Source organism: Balaenoptera musculus, chromosome 1 (genome assembly GCF_009873245.2).
Source record: "Balaenoptera musculus isolate JJ_BM4_2016_0621 chromosome 1, mBalMus1.pri.v3, whole genome shotgun sequence".
Lineage (NCBI taxonomy): Eukaryota > Metazoa > Chordata > Mammalia > Artiodactyla > Balaenopteridae > Balaenoptera > Balaenoptera musculus.
In genome coordinates this window covers 98,970,802-98,990,102 of record NC_045785.1, presented here as the reverse complement: position 1 = coordinate 98,990,102, position 19,301 = coordinate 98,970,802, and the positions used below count along the sequence as shown (strand labels likewise).

The 19,301-nt window shown below is 40.2% G+C and overlaps 1 protein-coding gene and 1 non-coding gene across 7 annotated transcripts in view; one reads left to right on the top strand and one right to left on the bottom strand.

Annotated features, from left to right (window-relative positions):
- ST7L (suppression of tumorigenicity 7 like) overlaps window positions 1-19,301 on the top strand; it is a 158,720-nt gene that overhangs the window by 101,572 nt on the left and 37,847 nt on the right. The gene's annotated exons all lie outside the window — the stretch shown is intronic.
- TRNAG-UCC lies at window positions 12,888-12,960 on the bottom strand. The gene has a single exon. It is a non-coding gene; the product is annotated as a tRNA-Gly (tRNA).

Below are 19,301 nucleotides of genomic sequence, written 5' to 3'. Positions count from 1 at the left end.
GAAGGAGTCTTGGATACTGTCAGCCAGCAGGCCCCAAAAGGAGGACCCCCTCACTCCTTTACCCTCTTAAACATCAGGGTAGACAAGGTCCCTTTCTGGGGCCATGTCTGGGATACAAACCAGATTAGCTCATCTCTCTAATCCTCTTTGTGCTGGGGCCTCTGCCAGGCAGGGACACCCACAGAGCAAGCAGAGCAAGAGGGTGTGTGTGTGTGTGTGTGTGTGTGTGTGTGTGTGTGCGTGCAGATTCTTGGAGAAGGCAGGACCAAGGTTCTCCTCCCTCTGTTACCCCCTCCTGCCCCAAAAGCCCAAATCAAGCCCTCACTGTATAAGAAACCTCATCACGCTTGAACCAAATCAGGGTTTTCATAATCCCAGTCTGTTCCTCCCCCTTCCCCCACCCCCCGTCCGCTTTTCTACAGCTTCTCTAGGGCTGGAGAAATCATTCCAGCCATCCCCCTGTTCCCGAACAGCCCAGAAGCAACCCCTTCTCCATGCATATTTTCTTCTCCAGTCATTTTCAGAGAAGGGTCTTTCCATCCCTTCCGGAAAAGCCTTAGTGTCAGGCAGGGAGCAGGGATATGGGGGAGGAGGGGAGAGCAAGCAGGCAGTCCCTGAATTTCACACTTCAAGTTAGAGGCCTTCAAGTTGGAGAGGTCTTTCTTGGCTGATAAGATCAAAGCATTCCCTCTGCCAGATCATTACCTTATTTTCGAGGCAATTGTAGAACTTATTGTATCAATTAGTCTGGTCTCCAGCTGCAGCCGTTTATCTCTGTCTATCGTTGTGCGCTTGCAGAAGAAAGGCCCAGCTCAGCCAGCCCGGCCAGCGAGGGGAGGGTGGGGAGCTGTCCGGCTGCTTTCGGCGGGGATTGGGCAGGTAGAGGGCATAGGGGGTGCGCTTTTGAAGTTTGGAGATCCCGCCAGCTCCTCCTTGCGCACCCCGCCACTGCCGCAGGAGCGCTCTTTTCCACTGGCGCCACACCTACACGCCCGTTGTGCCCCAGGAGGGCGAGCCTACAGAGCCTGGCGTGGGGAGGAGACCCATCAGGCCAGGCCAAGGCGCGGACTCCGCGTAGGAAAACTCTGAGCCTGAGCTAAGATGCCTGCCCCTTCCTGACTCTCTGGTGGGTGACTCACTCTGTGGGACGTGCGCCCCGCAGTGGCGTTTCCTAGAAAGGCATGGCAGCGTGAGCTTCGAAAACCTTAGGAGGGAGTGGGTGGCACTGAGAAGTGGATGTCCCCATGGGTGCGGGCAGTGTGGCCTGCTTTGCTTCTGCCCTGTCTGCAGCCTCTTCCTGCAGAAGAACCACGCCCACACCTGGTGTTGGGGTCAGGTGGGGGTCCGGTAGAGCAGAGTTTCTGAAACTTCCGGGGTCTCAGTATCCCTTTACACTCTTAAAACTTATCAAGGACCCCAAAGAGCTTTTATTTATATGGGTTATATCTATCCATGCTGAAAATGAAAACGAACGCAAGAGCCAAAGTGAAAGTGCTCCCAGTGGCCAAAGCTGGACAATTTGAGCAACAAAATAGTTTTGGATTATAACCCAAAGTATAGTGTAAATGTGCTTGAGTCCATAATGATATAAATAAATGATTGAGTAAATAAATATATAGGGAGAAGAGACAGATCTCCCATACAGAACAATTCCAAATAATTTACTTCGCCCTTGAGGAGGTGGAGTATAACTCCCCATTCCTTAGGTGAGGGCTGCAGGTTGTGACTTCCGGAGTACAAAACTGTGTGAAGAGAAAAGAGTGTGAGAGGGAGAGGGGAGTAACTTTACAGTGGAGAAACCTGACAGACCTCAGTCAGGGGATCAAGGTGAGCACCAACAGTGATAAGTCGTGTTGTTAGTGTGTACACTTGATACGATGTGATGAAAATGACACCACCTCTGTGGTTTTCCTCCCCATAACCCAAGCCTAACTATAAGAAAAACATCAGACCAATTCCCTCAGAGGGACATTCTACAAAATACCTGACTAGTAATCACTCCACAAAACTGTCAAGGTCATTCAAAACCAAGCAAAGTCTGAGAAACTGTCATGGCCAAGAGGCACCTAAGGAGTCATGACAACTAAATATAATGTTGTATCCTGGATGGGATCCTGGAAAAGATAAAGGACATTAGGGGAAAACTGAGGAGATCTGAATAACATATGGATTTTATTAAATAATAATAATGTCAATATTGGTTCATTAATTTTGGCAAATGCGCCACACATTTGTAATGAAAGTAAGATGTTAAAAATAGGGGAAACTGGGTGTGAGGTACCTGGGCACTCTCTGTACTATCTTTGTAATTTTTCTATAAATCTAAAACTGTTCTAAAAATTAAAGTTTGTTTTAAAAGATTAAAATCTTTTAAAATATTTATATATTTTAATTAATTTAAAATTAACAATAGTAGGGAATTCCCTGGTGGTACAGTGGTTAAGAAGCCGCCTTCCAATGCAGGCAACGCGGGTTCAATCCCTGGTGGGGGAACTAAGATCCCACATGCTGCAGCGAAGATCCTGTGTGCCGCAACTAAGACCCGAAGCAGCCAAATAAATAAATGAGTAAATATTAAAAAAAAAATAAAATTAACAATAATAAACTCAATACTTGCTAATATTAATGTCATGGTCTATGAAAAATAACTATAATTTCCAAAACAAAAACAGTGAGAAGAATGGCATTATGTAACATTTTTGCAAATATCTTTAAGGTCTGGCTTAATAGCAGGATTCTCATATTTGCTTCTACATTCAACCTGTTGTGATATTGCATGTCTTATAGCTCTGGAAAACTCCACTCTACACTCAAGAGGGAATGAGGGTGAGAAGGTCAAATGACATCTTAGTATTATTATGAACCTTTTTGAGAACTGCTGCCTTAGTGATCTCATCCATTACTGTGATTCTAGATTCCCAATTCGAAATCCCTAGCTTTGAAACATCTCTACTGAGTTCTCTGGTCATGTTTGTCATCATACCCTTGCCTTCCCCCCACCCCCAATCATCTACGCTTTCAACACTTCCCAGTCCGTGTCAGCATGATCATCATTCTGCAAGTCATAGTAGCTCTGTGAAGTTAATGTGCAAAGTTCTGTGCTTCCTTCCTGTGGTGCAAAATCATTTAGCAATGGGAGAGTTGCCTGTCTCATTTTTCGTAAACAGCTGAGAAGTGTCACAAACCCTAAAATATCAAATGCATAATAAATGATTGTTGGACGACTATAGACAATTCTGGAATCAGAGCTCTTTCTTTCTGATGAAATCTCCCTCTTGCCCCTGCATATCAGCCTGAGTTTCTACTGTGACTAAGTCTGTGATTTAGTAAGTTTGATATTTGCTTTGCTTTCACAAAGATTAATTTCTCTCATTGCCATAGCCAGGTAAACCCAATTTGGCCAAGAGATACACATTTAGGGCAGCTTCCTGACTTTAGAAATTAGGTTTGCAGTGGTTAAGAATCCACCTGCCAATGCAGGGGACACGGGTTCGAGCCCTGGTCCGGGAAGATCCCACATGCCGCAGAGCAACTAAGCCCGTGCGCCACAACTACTGAGCCCGCATGCTGCAACTGCTGAAGCCCCCGTGCCTAGAGCCTGTGCTCCGCAACAAGAGAAGCCACTGCAATGAGAAGCCTGCGCTCTGCAATGAAGACCCAACGCAGCCATAAATAAATAAATAAACAAACAAACAAACAAATAAATAAATAAAAGAACTTAGGTTTGGGGCTTTCAATTTCAGTAGAGATGTTTCCATCCATAGAATGCTACTCAGAAACCACAAGGGCTGCTATCCTGTCAACCAAATAATGAACATTGTTGGTCCACTCTGGGCAAGTAGCTCTTGGAGCTTTGGTCTCCCAAATGATCCAGATACCACTGTCATTTTCTGAGTCATCTTGTATACTTTTGTGCCTCATCTTTTATTATGTCATTTTTTTTTTCAAAGTCTCTCCCATCTGCTATTCTGTTCCCAGAGACAGTACCCTCAAGCAGTCCTTAGACCCTCACACCTGAGCTATCAAAGAAAGCCCCACTGGATCTGCTCAACCTGCAGTCAGACTCTTTTCCCCAAATGTCTGGCTTTATTATTTTATTTTATTTATTTATTTATTTATTTATTGGCTATGTTGGGTCTTCATTGCTGCGCGTAGGCTTTCTCTAGTTGTGGCGAGCGGGGCCTACTTTTTGTTGCAGTGGGCGGGCTTCTCATTGCGGTGGCTTCTCGTCACAGAGCACAGGCTCTAGCTGCATGGGCTTCAGTGGTTGTGGCACACGGGCTCAGTAGTTGTGGCTCGCGGGCTCTAGAGTGCAGGCTCAGTGGTCGTGGCGCATGGGCTTAGTTGCTCCTCAGCATGTGGGATCTTCCCGGACCAGGGCGCAAACCCATGTCCCCTGCATTGGCAGGAGGATTCTTAACCACTGCGCCACCAGGGAAGTCCCCCAAATGTCTGCCTTTATCACACTGCTCCATCATTAAAAACCTTCTGTAGTTCCGCACTGCCTGAATAATGACACAGAAACTCCTTAGCCTGTAATCCAAGCCCTAAGACAATCAGGCTTCACTTAACAGTTTTGTCTGTCACCCCTCTGTAAAGATTCTGCTTCAGTTAGAAAGGCATTCATTCTGTGGGGTTTTTTAAATTGAGTTATACTTGATGAATAAAATTGCATATATTTAAAGTGTAAAACATAATGATTTGATATACATACACATTATGAAATGATTCCCACAATTAAGTTAATTAACACTTCCATCACCTCATACAGTTACTTTTTTTTTTTTTTTTGGCAAGAATGCTTAAGATCTACTTTCTCAGCAAATTTCAAGTATACATTACAGTATTATTAACTATCTTCACCATGCTGAACATTAGACCCTCCAAATTTATTCATGTTATAACTGACAGTTTGTACCCTTTGACCAAACTTTTCCCATTTCCCCCACCCACCAGCCCCTGGTAACCACCCTTCTACTCTCTGTTTCTATAAGTTTGACTTTTTTCTTAGATTCCACATGTAAGTGATACCATAGAGTATTTGTCTTTCTCTGTCTGGCTTATTTCACTTAGCATAATGCCCTCAAGTTTCATCTGTGTCGTCACAAATGGCAGGATTTCTTCTTTTTTATGGCTGAATAATATTCCATTGTATACTACATTTTCTTTATCCATTCATTTGTCAATGGACACTTAGGTTGTTTTCATATCTTGGCTATCACGAATAATGCTGCAGTGGACATGGTAGTGCAGATATCTCTTTGGGATACTGATTTTGCTTTCTTCAGATATATTCCCAGAAGTGGGATTGCTGGAGAATATGGTAGTTCTATTTTTACTTTTTTGAGGAAATTCCATACTGTTTTCCATAGCGGCTGTACCAGTTTACTTTTCCATCAGCACTGTACAGGGTACCCCTTTCTTCACATCCTTGCCAACATTTCTTATCTATTGTCTTTTTGATGATAGCCATTCTAACAGGTGTGAAGTGGTGTCTCTGCACTTCGCCAATGATTAATGATGTTGAGCACCTTTTCATGTACCTGTTGGCCACTTGTATGTCTTTTTTGGAAAAATGTCTATTCAGTTCTCTTGCCCATTTTTAAATTGGATTATTTGTTTTTTGTTTTTGTTATTGAGTTACGAGCTCCTAGATATTAACCCCTGGTCAGATACATGGATTCCAAATACTTTCTCCCATTCTGTAGATAGCCTTTTCATTTTTTTGACTGTTTCCTTTGCTGTGCAGAAAAGGTTTTTCAGTTGATGTAGTATCACTTGTATAATTTTGCTTTTGTTGCCTATGCTTTCGGCATCTTATCCAAATATCATTGCCAAGACCATGTCGAAGAGATTTTTCCCTATGTTTTTTTCTAGGAGTTTTACAGTTTCAGATCTTACATTTAAGTCTTTAATCCATTTTGAGTTAATTTTTGTGAGTGGGTAAGATAGGGGTCCAATTTCATTCCTTTTCCAAAAAAAAATTTATTTATTTGGCTGTGCCAAGTCTTTTTTTTTTTTTTTGCCTGCATTGGGTCTTTGTTGCTGTGCATGGGCTTTCTCTAGTTGTGGCGAGTGGGGACTACTCTTCGTTGGGGTGCACAGGCTTCTCATTGTGGTGGCTTCTCTTGTTGCAGAGCATGGGCTCTAAGCCTTCAGTAGTTGCAGCTCACATGTTCAGTAGTTGTGGCACGCAGGCTCTAGGGCACGTAGGCTTCAGTGGTTGTGGTGCACGGGCTTAGTTGCTCCGCAGGATGTGGGATCTTCCTGGACCAGGGATCAAACCTGTGTCCCCTGCATTGGAAGGCAGATTCTTAACCACTGCACCACCAGGGAAGTCCCTGTGCCGGGTCTTATTTGTGCCATGCAGGATCGTTTTTAGTTGCGACATGTGGAATCTTTTTTTTAAATTGTGACATGTGGGATCTTCATTGCAGCAAGCAGCATCTTTAGTTGTGGCATGTGGGATATTTAGTTGCGACATGCAAACTCTTAGTTGTGTTATGTGGGATCTAGTTCCCTGACCAAGGATCGAACCCGGGGCCCCTGCATTGGGAGTGCAGAGTCTTAGCCACTGGACCACCAGGGAAGTCCCCAGTTTCATTCTTTTGCATGTGAATATCCAGTTTTCCCATCACCATTTGTTGGCGAGGCTATCGTTTCTGCATCGTGTGTTCTTGGTGCCCTCGTCAAAGATTAGTTGACTGTATATGTGTGGGGTTTATTTCTGGACTCTCTGTTTTGTTCCATTGATTTACGTGTCTGTTTTTATGCCAGTACCATACTGTTTTGATTATTATAGCTTTATAATATAGTTGGAAGTCAGGAAGTGTAATGGCTCCATCTTTGTTTTTCTCAAAATTACTTTGGCTATTCGGGGTCTTTTGTGGTTTCGTACCTTTTAGGATTGTTTTTTCTATTTCTATGAAAAAGGCAGCTGGAATTTTGATAGGGATTGCACTGAATCTGTAGATCACCTCTGGTAGTAAGGACATTTTAACAATATTAATTCTTCCAATCCAAGAACATGGGATATCTATCTATTTATTTGTGTCTTCTTCAATTTCTTTCATCAATGTTTTATAGTTTTCAGTGGATAGGTCTTACACCTCCTTGGTTAAATTTATTTCTAATTTTGTTTTTGATACTACTGTAAATGGGATTGCCTTCTTACTTTCTCATTGTTTTCTGGCTGTTTTGTAGTCCCTCTATTTCTTCCTCTATTCATATCTTCCTTTGTGATTTGATGATTTTCTGTAGTGGTATGCTTTGATTCCTTTCTCTTTATCTTTTGTGTATTTACGATAGGTTTTTGCTTTGTGCTTACCATGAGGCTTACATAAAATATCTTATAGTTGTAACAGTCTATTTTAAGCTGATAACAACTTTGATCACATACAAAAATTCTACCCTTTTACTCCTCCCTCATTTCATGTTTTTGATGCAACAATTTACATCTTTTTATATTGTGTACCATTAACAAATTATTGTAGCTATATTTATTTTTAATACTTTTGTCTTTTAATCTTTATAGTGGAGTTAAGTGATTTACACACCACCATTACAGTAGAGTATTCTTAACTTGATAATATACTTACATTTACCAGAGAGTTTTATACTTTCATATGTTTTTTCACATTACTAATCCATATTTCTTTCGTTTCAGCTTAAAGAACCCCCTTTAATATTTCTTATAAGGCAGGTCTAGTGGTGATGAATTCCCTCAGCTTTTGTTTGTCTTGGGAAGTCTTATCTCTCCTTCATTTCTGAAGGACTCAGCTTTGCTGGGTAAAACTTTTTGGTTGGAAGTTTTTAATATCAGTACTTTGAATATATTGTTACACTCTCTCCTAGTCTGCAAGGTTTCTGCTGAGAGCCCCACTGATAGCCTTATGGGGGTTCCTTTGTATGAGATGAAGTTTTTTTTTTTTTCTCACTGCTTTCAAAATTATCTTTGTATCTGATTTTTGAAAGTTTTATTATAATGTGTTTTGGTGAAGTCATCTTTGAGTTGAATCTATATGGGGACCTGTGAGCTTCATGTACTTCAATGTCCATATGCCTCCCAGATTTGGGAAGTTTTCAATTATTTTTTCTTTAAATAAACTTTCTGTCCCTTTCTCTCTCTCTCTTCTCCTTCTGGAACTCCTGTAATGCAACACTGTTTTACATTGTTTTACTTTATGGTGCCCCATAATTCATGTAGTCTTTCTTCATTCTTTTTCATTCTTTTTTCTTCTCTAACTGGATGATTTCAAATGACCCATCTTTGAGTTTATAGATTCATTCTTCTGCTTGATCAAGTCTGTTGTTGATCTTTTGATTGCATTTTTTATTTTATTCATTGTATTTTTCAGCTCCAGAATTTTTTTTTGTTTTTTTTTTTACAATTTTTAGCTCTTGTTGAACTTCTTTTTTTTTTTTGCCACACTGCATGGCATGTGGGATTTTAGTTCCCCAACCAGGGATCAAACCCATACCCCCTGTGGTGGAAGCATGGAGTCTTAACCACTGGACCACCAGGGAAGTCCCTCTTGTTGAACATCTTGTTTGGTTCATATATTGTTTTCCTGATTTTATTGAATTATCTGTCTGTAGTCTCTTGTAGCTTGCTGAGCGTCCTTAAAACAATTATTTTGAATTCCTTGTCCAGTTCTTTGTCTTGCACAGTGTTAAAGTGGTGTGTGTAGGGGAGAAACGGGGGCTGGAAGCCCTGGTCCTCGGGCAGTGCAACAGCAGCTCCTTCTGATGGAGACGTATGGCAGCGTCTTCCTCCCTGGGGGTCTGTAGTGGCAATGGCTGTTGATTACCTCAGTAGTGAAAGCTTCCAGTGTCCTCTGTGGAGCAGACCACTGGGATCTTCACTGTCAAACACTACAGAGTCTTGCACTGTGAAAGCTGCATGGAGTCCATGGCTGTCATGAGGGTTGTTGAGGTCCTCAGCTGCAAAGCAGAGCAGGCTGCTGCTCTGGGACTATGTATCTGCTGCCTGGCTTATACTGATAACCCCTGACTTTATTCTTTATTCCTAGCTGTTTCCAGATATCTCTGCTAAGCCAATCTGCCTAGCAATTCTTTCTGTGTGGTTATTGTCCATTTTTTGCTCCACTATGTGGCTGGAGGTTCTTTTTTTTTTTTTTAATAGATTATTTCCAATCTTTTTTTCTTAGAATATCTTTATTTCCCCTTTATTTTTTCTACTTACATTGAGATATAATTGTCATACAATACTGCATAACTTTAAGGTGCAGAGGTTCTTAATTGAATGCTTGGGCTTTCCCAGGTCTGTTTTAGTTCATGGGTAGATGTTTAATTTTTTTTAAAATTAATTATTTATTTATGGCTGCATTGGCTCTTCGTTGCTGTGCACGGGCTTTCTCTAGCTGTGGCGAGCAGGGGCTGCTCTTCTTTGAGGTGCGCAGGCTTCTCATTGCAGTGGCTTCTCTTGTTGCGGAGCACAGACTCTAGGCATGCAGTCTTCAGTAGTTGTGGCACGTGGGCTTCAGTAGTTGTGGCACGTGGGTTCTAGAGCGCAGGCTCAATAGTTGTGGTTCAGAGGCTTAGCTGCTGCGTGGCATGTGGGATCTTCCCAGACCAGGGCTCAAACCGGTGTCCCCTACATTGGCAGGTGGATTCTTAGCCACTATGCCACCAGGGAAGTCCAAACAAGTGGTATTTGAAATTTAAAACACAATGCCATTTACATTAGCATCCCTGAAAAGTGAAATATTTAGGGATAAATCTAACAAAATATGTACAAGATCCATATGTGGAAAACTATAAAACTGTGATGAATGAAATCAATAACTAAATAAATGGAGAGATAGTCCATGTTCATGGATAGGAAGACTCAATATTGTCAAAATGCCCATTCTTCCCACTTGATCTTCCAAAACTTGTAAGAAACCAATTGTCCGTCAACAAGTGACTCAATAAACAAACTGTGGTGCATTTAGACAATGGAATATTATTCAGCACTAAAAAGAAATGAGCTATCAAGACATAGAGGAACCTTAAATGCATATTACTAAGTGAAATAAGCCAGTCTGAAAAGTATACGTCCTATATGATTTCAATTATATAATTACAATTATATTACATTTTGGGAAAAGTAAAATATGGAGACAATAAAAGCATCAGTGGTTACCAGGTGTTTGGGGGGAGGGAGTGATATAAGGCAGAGCACAGAGGATTTTTAAGACGTAGAAACTATTCCATATGATACTATAATGGTGGATACATATCATTGTATATTTGTCAAAACCCATAAAATGTACAACACCAAGAATAAACATTAATGTAAACTATGGACTTTGGGTGATAATGACGTGTCAATGTAGGTTCATAGATTGTAACAAATGTACCACTCTGATGTCGGATTTTGATAGTGGGGGAAGCTGTGCATATGTAGGGGTAAGGGATATATGGGAAATCTATGCACCTTCCTCTCAATTTTGCTGTGAACCTAAAACTGCTCTAAAAAACAGCCTAATTTTTTTTAAAAGGACACTAAAAATGGGCAAAGCCTATGAATAGACAATTCTCAGAACTACAAATGTTTATGGAGCATTGGTAATCAGGGAAATATGGAATAAAACAATAAGATACCACTTATTTACCCATCAAACTGGAAAAAAATTAAAATACTTATGTCCAAATTTGGTAAGGGTATAGGGAAATTGGCAATAATATATTGTTGTTAAAAGTGTAAAGTGGTAAAATCTTTTTAAAGGACATTGTGGTAATATGTATCAAAATTGAAAACAGGCATGCCCTTTGACCTAGCAGTTTCACTTCAAGAGAAATACTCACATATTTCTCCAAGATATATGTGTAATACTGATTGTACCATGAATCTGGACATAACCTAGATGTTCATCAATAGGAGAGTAGTTAAGTAAATTATGATATATGCATAGCTTGGAAAATTACATGGCAACTACAAAGAATAGCAAATAACCTAAGTATGTTGTTAAGAGTATAATGTGAGTAGTTGATGCCAATTCTATTAAAATAATTATGTATACTTTATGACAGCAAGTGCATAACAGTATCTGGAAGGAAATAGGTAATTATGCTTAACTCTAAGAAGGAATATGGAGGGACTTCCCTGGTGGTCCAGTGGGTAAGACTCTGCGCTCTCAGTGCAGGGGATCTGGGTTCGATCCCTGGTTAGGGAACTAGATCCTGCATGCATGCCTCAACTAAGAGTTCGCATGCCACAACTAAGACCTGGCACAGCCAAAATAAATAAATAAATATTTTAAAAAATAAGAAGGGGTATGGAATGGGGGATATGGTGGTAGAGGGATTTTCACTTTTTACATAGTAATTCAGATATATATATATATATATATATATCTGAATTTTCAGATTCTTTTCCCGTATAAGTTACTGCAAAATATTGAGTATGGTTCCCTGTGCTATACAGTAGGTCCTTGTTGGTCATCTATTTTATATATAATAGTGTGTATATGTTAATCCCAAACTCCTAATTTATCTCCCTCCCCCCCTTTCCCCTTTGGTAACCATAATTTTGTTTTTTATGTCTGTGAGTCTGTTTCTGTTTTGTAAATAAGTTCGTTTGTATCTTTTTTTTTTTTTTTTTAGATTCCACATATAAGCAATATCATATGCTATTTGTCTTTATTTGTCTTTCTCTGTCTGGCTTACTTCATTTAGTATGGTAATCTGTAGGTCCATCCATGTTGCTGCAAATGGTATTATTTCATTCTTTTTTTATGGCTGAGTAGTATTCCATTTCATATATGTACAATACTGTCTTTATCCATTCAGCTGTTGATGGACATTTAGGTTGCTTCCATGTCTTGGCTGTTGTAAATAATGCTGCTATAAACAGTGGGGTGCATGTTTCTTTTTGAATTAGAGTTTTCTCTGGATATATGCCCAGGAGTGGGATTGCAGGAGCATATGGTAACCCTAGTTTTAGTTTTTTAAGGAACCTCCATCCTGTTCTCCACAGTGGCTGTACCAATTTACATTCCCACCAACAGTGTAAGAGGGTTTCTTTTTCTCCACACCCTCTCCAGCATTTATTACTTGTAGACTTTTTGATGATGGCTGTTCTGACTGGAGAGAGGTGATACCTCATTGTATGATTTTCTATATTGATTTCCTGTTTTCAATTTCATTGATTTCTTTCTTTTTAAGAATAATTCTTTTTTAAAAAAATATTTATTTATTTATTTATTTTGGCTGTGTTGGGTCTTAGTTGTGGCATGCGGGATCTTCGTTGTGGCATATTTAGTTGCAGCATGCGAACTCTTAGTGTGGCATGCATGTGGGATCCCCAACCAGGGATCAAACCCATGCCCTCTGCATTGGGAGTGTGGAGTCTTACCCACTGGACCACCAGGGAAGTCCCATTTTCATTGATTTCTGCTCTAATTTTTATTATTTCTTTTCTTCTGCTTACTTATAGTTGATTTGCTCTTCTTTTTCTAGTTCCCTAAGGTGGAAGCTTACATTATTAATTTTAGATTTTTTTTTCTAATATGTGCATTCAGTGTTATAACTTTCCCTCTAAGGATTGTTTTTGCTGCATTTCATAAAATTTGATAAGTTGTATTTTCACTTTTATTTAGTTTAAAATATTTTAAAATTTTGTCTTGTGATTTCTCCCTTGACCCAACTGTTTAGAAGTGTGTTGTTTAATCTCCAAGTATTTTGGGATTTTCCAGCTATCTTTCTGTCATTGATTTCTGGATTTTTAAAAAAAATGTTTATTTATGTATTTGTTTGGGTGTGCTGGTTCTTAGTTGCAGCACGTGGGATCTTCGCTGCCGCATGTGGGATCTTCCTTGTGGCACGCGGATCTTTGTTGCAGCATGCAGGCTCTTTAGTTGTGGCATGCATGTGGGATCTAGTTCCCTGACCAGGGATTGAACCTGGGCCCCCTGCATTGGAAGTGCAGAGTCTTACCCACTGGACGACCAGGGAAGTCCCTGATTTTTGGATTAATTCCACTGTGGTCTGCGAACAGACATTGTATGATTTCTATTCCTTTAAATTTGTCTAGGTGTGTTTTCTGGCCCAGGATGTGGTCTGTCTTGGTGAATGTTTCATGTGAGCTTGAGAAGAATATGTATTCTGCTGTTGTTGGATGAAGTGGTCAGTAGATGTCAAATGCAACCAGTTAATCGATAGTGCTGTTGAGTTCAATTATGTTCTTACTGATTTTCTGCCTGCTAGATTTGGCCATTTCTGATAGAGGGGTGTTGACGTCTTCAACTGTAATGGTGGATCCATGTATTTCTCTTTGCTGTTCTATCCATTTTTCCCTCATGTATTTTGATGCTCTCTTGTTAGGTATACACATTAAGGATTGATAAGTCTTCTTGGAAAATCGACTCCTTTATCATTGTGTAATACCCCTCTTTATCCCTGATAATTTTCCTTACTTTGAAGTCTGCTTTGTCTGAAATTGATATAGCTACTCCTTTCCTTTTTTTATTTTAAAAGCTTTTTATTGAAGTATACTTGACTTGCAATATTATGTTAATTCCCCATGTGTAACATAGTACTCCTGCTTTCTTTTTCTTTTTTAAAGTTATTTATTATTTATTTATTTATTTTTGGCTCATGCTGGATCTTTAGTTGTGGTATGAGGGATCTTCACTGCGGCATGTGGGATCTTTAGTTGCGGCATGTGGACTCAGTTGTGGCATGTAAATTCTTTAGTTGCAGCATGCATGGGGGATCTAGTTCCCCAACCAGCGATCGAACCTGGGCCCCCTGCATTGGGAGCACAGAGCCTTACCCACTGGACCACCAGGGAAGTCCCCACTCCTGCTTTCTTTTGATTAATATTAGCATGATATATCTTTCTCTGTTCATTTACTTTTGATCTGTATGTTTCTTTATATTTAAAATGGGTTTTGTGTAGACAACATACAGGTTGCATTTTGTTTTTTGATCCACTCTTACAATCTCTGTCTTTTTTTTTTTTTTTTAAATAAATTTATTTATTTATTTTTGGCTGTGTTGGGTCTTCGTTTCTGTGCGAGGGCTTTCTCTAGTTGCAGCAAGTGGGGGCCACTCTTCATCGCGGTGCGCGGGCCTCTCACTATCGCGGCCTCTCTTGTTGCGGAGCACAGGCTCCAGATGCGCAGGCTCAGTAGTTGTGGCTCACGGGCCTAGTTGCTCTGCAGCATGTGGGATCTTCCCAGACCAGGGCTCGAACCCGTGTCCCCTGCATTGGCAGGCAGATTCTCAACCACTGCGCCACCAGGGAAGCCCACAATCTCTGTCTTTTAATTGGCATATTTAGACCATTGACTTTAAAATGATTACTGACATAGTTGGATTGATATCTACCATATTTGTTTCTGTTTTCTATTCATTGCCCTTGTTCTTTGTTCCTGTTTTTGTCTTTCATTCTTTTTCTGCCTTTTATGGTTTTAATTGAGCATTTTACATGAACCCATTTTCTCTCTTTAGCATATCAATTATAATTCTTTTTTACAAATTGAAGGTTTATGGCAACCCTGCATTATCAGATGATGGTTAGCATTTTTTTAGCAATAAATTATTTTTAAATTAAGGTATGTACATTGTTTTTTTAGACCTAATGTTATTGCACACTTAATAAACTACAGTATAGTATAAACATAACTTTTATATGTCCTAGGAACCCAAAACATTCATGCAACTCACTTTGTTGAGATATTTGTTTTATTGAGGTGGTCTGGAACCAAACCCTCAATATCTCCTAGATATGCCTGTATAGATATATTTATATTTATACTGCTTGGTGTTCTCTGAGCTTCTTGGATCTGTGGCTTGGTATCTGATATTAATTTGGGGAAATTCTGAGTTATTATTGCTTCAAGTATTCTGTTCCTTTCTCTCTTTCTGGTATTCCTCTTACATGTATGTTACACTTCTTGTAGTTGTCCCACATTTCTTGGATATTCTTTTCTGTTTTATTCTCCATCTTTTTTTCTCTTTGCTTTTCAGTTTTGGAAATTTCTATGGAGATATCCTCAAGTTCAGAGATTCTTTCCTCAGTTGTATGCCATCTACTAAATGTGCTCATCAAAGGCATTCTTTATTTCTGTCACAGTGTCTTTGATCTCTAATATTTCTCTTTGATTCTGTCTTAGAATTTCCAGCTCTCTGCTTACATTACATTGTCTGTTCTTGCATGCTGTCTATTTTGTCCATTAGAGTGCTTAGTACTTAGTGATAGTTGTTTTAAATTCCTGGTCTGATATTCCCAACATATCTGCCATATTTGAGTCTGTTTTTGATGCTTGCCCTGTCTCTTCAAACTGCTTTTTTACCCTTTAGAGTGCCTTGTAATTTTTTCTTGATAGCTGGACATTATGTACTGGGTAAAAGGAACTTCAGTAAATAGACTTTTAGCAATGTGGTGGTAAGATGTGGGAGGAGAGGAAGCATTCTATAGCCCTTGATTAGGTCTCAGTTTTTTTAATGAGCCTATTCTTCTGAACTATGAACTTCCCAAGTGCTTCTCAGACCACCCCACTCCCCAACCCACCCAGTTACAAGGGAAAAAATGAATAGAGTGGGCTAGAGTTGGGTATTCCTCTTTTTCCATATGGAAGACTAGAGTGTATTGGAGTTGCATATTTCTCTTTCCCCTGTTCAGTTAGGCTCTGAAAAACACCAGTGTTTAGGCTCAAGTGAAATAGTTTTCTCCTGAGGGCAGGCCTTGTTAAAAATGCTCTTAAGTGTGAAGTCAAGATGGTAAAGTAGAGATTAACCAGGATGGCGGAGTAGAAGGACGTGCTCTCACTCCCTCTTGCGAGAGCACCAGAATCACCACTGGCTGCTGGACAATCATTGACAGGAAGACCCTGGACTTCACCAAGGAGGATACCCCGCGTCCAAAGACAGAGGAGAAGCCACAGTGAGACGGTAGGAGGGGCGCAATCAGAGTAAAATCAAATCCCATAACTGCTGGGTGGGTGACTCACAGACTGGCGAACACTTATACCACAGAATTCCACCCACTGGAGTGAAGGTTCTGAGCCCCACGTTAGGCTTCCCAACCTGGGGGTCCGGCAACGGGAGGAGGAATTCCTAGAGAATCAGACTTTGAAGCCTAGAGGGAATTGATTGCAGGACTTTGACAGGACTGGGGGAAACAGAGATCCCACTCTTGGAGGGCACACACAAAGTAATGTGTGCATCGGGACCCAGGGGAAGGAGCAGTGACCCTGGGGGAGACTGAACCGGACCTACCTGCTGGTGTTGGGGGGTCTCCTGCAGAGGCGAGTGGTGGCTCTGTTTCACCGTGGGGATAAGGACACTGGCAGCAGAGGCTCTGGGAAGTTCTCCTTGGCGTGAGCCCTCCCAGAGTCTGCCATTGACCCCACCAAAGAGCACCGGTAGGCTCCAGTGTTGGGTTGCCTCAGGCAAAACAACCAACAGGGAGGGAACCCAGCCCCACCCATCAACAGTCAAGTGGATTAAGGTTTTACTGAGCTCTGACCGCCACAGCAACAGGGAGGGAACCCAGCCCCACCCATCAACAGTCAAGTGGATTAAGGTTTTACTGAGCTCTGACCGCCACAGCAACAGTCAGCTCTACCCACCACCAGAGCCTCCCATCAAGCCTCTTAGATAGCCTCAACCACCAGAGGGCAGACAACAGAAGCAAGAAAAACTACGATCCTGCAGCCTGTGGACCAAAAACCACAGTTACAGAAAGATAGAGAAGATGAAAAGGCAGAGGGCTATGCACCAGATGAAGGAACAAGAAAAAACCCCAGAAAAACAACTAAATGAAGTGGAGATAGGCAACCTTCCAGAAAAAGAATTCAGAATAATGATAGTGAAGATGATCCAGGACCTCGGAATAAGAATGGAGGCAAAGATTGAGAAGATGCAAGAAATGATTAACAAAGACCTAGAAGAATTAAAGAACAAACAAACAGAGATCACCAATACAATAACTGAAATGAAAACTACACTAGAAGGAATCAATAGCAGAATAACGGAGGCAGAAGAACGGATAAGTGACCTGGAAGACAGAATGGTGGAATTCACTGCTGCAGAACAGACTAAAGAAAAAAGAATGAAAAGAAATGAAGACAGCCTAAGAGACCTCTGGGACAACATTAAACGCAACAACATTCGCATTATAGGGGTCCCAGAAGGAGAAGAGAGAGAGAAAGGACCAGAGAAAATATTTGAAGAGATTATAGTCGAAAACTTCCCTAACATGGGAAAGGAAATAGCCACCCAAGTCCAGGAAGCGCAGAGAGTCCCATACAGAATAAACCCAAGGAGAAACACGCCGAGACACATAGTAATCAAAGTGGCAAAAATTAAAGACAAAGAAAAATTATTGAAAGCAGCAAGGGAAAAACGACAAATAACATACAAGGGAACTCCCATAAGGTTAACAGCTGATTCTCAGCAGAAACTCTACAAGCCAGAAGGGAGTGGCATGATATACTTAAAGTGATGAAAGGGAAGAACCTACAACCAAGATTACTCTACCCGGCAAGGATCTCATTTAGATTTGATGGAGAAATCAAAAGCTTTGCAGACAAGCAAAAGCTAAGAGAATTCAGCACCACCAAACCAGCTCTACAACAAATGCTAAAGGAACTTCTCTAAGTGGGAAACACAAGAGAAGAAAAGGACCTACAAAGACAAACCCAAAACAATTAAGAAAATGGTCATAGGAACATACATATCGGTAATTACCTTAAACGTGAATGGATTAAATGCCCCAACCAAAAGACATAGACTGGCTGAATGGATACAAAATCAAGACCCATATATATGCTGTCTACAAGAGACCCACTTTAGACCTAGGGACACATACAGACTGAAAGTGAGGGGATGGAAAAAGATATTCCATGCAAATGGAAATCAAAAGAAAGCTGGAGTAGCTATACTCATATCAGATAAAATAGACTTTAAAATAAAGAATGTTACAAGAGACAAGGAAGGACACTACATAATGATCCAGGGATCAATCCAAGAAGAAGATATAACAATTATAAATATATATGCACCCAACATAGGAGCACCTCAATACATAAGGCAACTGCTAACAGCTATAAAAGAGGAAATCGACAGTAACACAATAATAGTGGGGGACTTTAACACCTCACTTACACCAATGGACAGATCATCCAAAATGAAAATAAATAAGGAAACAGAAGCTTTAAATGACACAATAGACCAGATAGATTTAATTGATATATATAGGACATTCCATCCAAAAACAGCAGATTACACGTTCTTCTCAAGTGCGCACGGAACATTCTCCAGGATAGATCACATCTTGGGTCACAAATCAAGCCTCAGTAAATTTAAGAAAATTGAAATCATATCAAGCATCTTTTCTGACCACAACGCTATGAGATTAGAAATGAATTACAGGGAAAAAAACGTAAAAAGGACAAACACATGGAGGCTAAACAATACGTTACTAAATAACCAAGAGATCACTGAAGAAATCAAAGAGGAAATCAAAAAATACCTAGAGACAAATGACAATGAAAACACGACGACCCAAAACCTATGGGATGCAGCAAAAGCGGTTCTAAGAGGGAAGTTTATAGCTATACAAGCCTACCTAAAGAAACAAGAAAAATCTCAAGTAAACAATCTAACCTTACACCTAAAGAAACTAGAGAAAGAAGAACAAACAAAACCCAAAGTTAGCAGAAGGAAAGAAATCATAAAGATCAGAGCGGAAATAAATGAAATAGAAACAAAGAAAACAATAGCAAAGATCAATAAAACTAAAAGTTGGTTCTTTGAGAAGATAAACAAAATTGATAAGCCATTAGCCAGACTCATCAAGAAAAAGAGGGAGAGGACTCAAATCAATAAAATCAGAAATGAAAAAGGAGAAGTTACAACAGACACCGCAGAAATACAAAGCATCCTAAGAGACTACTACAAGCAACTTTATGCCAATAAAATGGACAACCTGGAAGAAATGGACAAATTCTTAGAAAGGTATAACCTTCCCAGACTGAATCAGGAAGAAACAGAAAATATGAACAGACCAATCACAAGTAATGAAATTGAAACTGTGATTAAAAATCTTCCAACAAACAAAAGTCCAGGACCAGATGGCTTCACAGGTGAATTCTATCAAACATTTAGAGAAGAGCTAACACCCATCTTTCTCAAACTCTTCCAAAAAATTGCAGAGGAAGGAACACTCCCAAACTCATTCTATGAGGCCACCATCACCCTGATACCAAAACCAGACAAAGACACTACAAAAAAAGAAAATTACAGACCAATATCACTGATGAATATAGATGCAAAAATCCTCAACA